Source organism: Trichechus manatus, unplaced genomic scaffold (genome assembly GCF_000243295.1).
Source record: "Trichechus manatus latirostris isolate Lorelei unplaced genomic scaffold, TriManLat1.0 scaffold00009, whole genome shotgun sequence".
Classification (NCBI taxonomy): Eukaryota; Metazoa; Chordata; class Mammalia; order Sirenia; family Trichechidae; genus Trichechus; species Trichechus manatus.
In genome coordinates this window covers 26,165,987-26,167,813 of record NW_004443945.1, presented here as the reverse complement: position 1 = coordinate 26,167,813, position 1,827 = coordinate 26,165,987, and positions in this window count along the sequence as shown.

Here is a 1,827-nt window from a genome sequence, read left to right as displayed (position 1 = left end):
TTCTGCATCGATTGATAAGATCATGTGGTTAACTTCTTTATTTAAGTGATGGATTACATTGATTGTTTTTCTAATGTTGACCCATCCCATCATACCTGGTATAAATCCCACTTGATCACGGTGAATCATTTTTTTTATATGTTGCTGAATTCTATTGGCTAGAATTTTTTTGATGATTATTGTGTCAATGTTCATGAGGGATACTGGTCTGTAATTTTCCTTCTTTGTGGTTTCTTTACCTGGTTTTGGTATCAGGGTTATGCTGGCTTCATAGAATGAGTTTGGGGGTATTCCATCCTTTTCTATTCTCTGAAATACCTTTAGTAATAGTGGTGTTAACTCTTCTCTGAAAGTTTGGTAGAATTTTCCAGTGAAGCCATCCGGGACAGCGCTTTTTCTTGTTGGGAGTTTTTAAATTACTTTCTTAATCTCTTTTTTTATTATGGGTTTGTTTAGTTGTTCTGTCTTTGTTTGTGTTAGTTTTGGTAGTGAGTTTCTAGAAATTTGTCCATTTCTTCTAGGTTTTCAAATTTGTAAAGAGTACAATTTTTCATAGTATTCTGTTATGATTCTTTTAATTTCAGTTGGGTCTGTTGTGATACCAGATATCACCCATCTCATTTCTTATATGGGTTATCTGCTTCCTCTCTTGTTTTTCTTTTGTCAGTTTGGCCAATGGTGTATCAATTTTGTTGATCTTTTCAAAGAACCAGCTTTTGGTCTTGTTAAGTCTTTCAATTGTTCTTCTGTTCTCTATTTCATTTAATTCTACTCTAACTCTTATTATTTCCTTCCTTCTGGTGCCTGAGGGCTACTTCTGATGCTCTGTTTTTACTTATTCCATTTGTAAGGTTAATGTTTTGATTATGGAATTTTCTTCTTTTTGAATGTGTGCATTTATTGCTAGAAACTGACCTCTGAGCACTGCTTTTGCTGTATCCCAAGGGTTCTGGTAGGATGTGTTTTCATTCTCATTTGATTCTATGAATTTCTTTATTCTATCTTTAATTTCTTCTATAACCCAGTAGTTTTTCTGCAAGGTGTTGTTTAGTTTCCGTGTGTTTGATTTTTTTCCTTGCTTTTTCTGTTGTTGTTTTCTACTTTAGTAGCTTTATGGTCAGAAAAGATGCTTTGTAATATTTCGATGCTTTGGATTTTATTAAGGGTTGCTTTATGGCCTAATATGTGGTCTATTCTGGAGAATGTTCCATGTGCATTGGAAAAGAAAGTATACTTGGCTGCTGTTGGGTAGAGTGTTCCTTATACGTCTATGAGATCCCTATGGTTGATTGTAGCATGTAGCTCTTCTGTGTCTTTGTTGAGCTTCTTTCTGGATGTTCTGTCCTTCATCGAAAGAGGTGTGCTGAAGTCTCCTACTACAATTGTGGAGCTGTTCATCTCTCTTTCCAATGCTCTTAGAGTTTGTTTTATGTATTTTGGAGCCCTGTCATTGGGCACGTAAATGTTTATTATAGTTATGTCATCCTGGTGTATTGACATTTAATCATTTTATAGTATCCTTCCTTATCCTTTGTGGTGGATTTTACTTTAAAGTCTATTTTGTCAGAGATTAATATTGTCACTCCTGCTCTTTTTTGCATGTTGTTTGCTTAATATATTTTTTCCATCCTTTGAGTTTTAGTTTGTTTGTTTCTTTAAGTCTAAGGTGTGTCTCTTGTAGGCAGCATATAGACAGATCTTGTTTTTCTATCCACTCTGCCACTCTCTGTCTCTTTATTGGTGCATTTAGTGCGTTTACATTCAATGTAATTATTGATGGGTATGAGTTTAGTGCTGTCATTTTGATGTCTATTTTTGTGTGTTGTT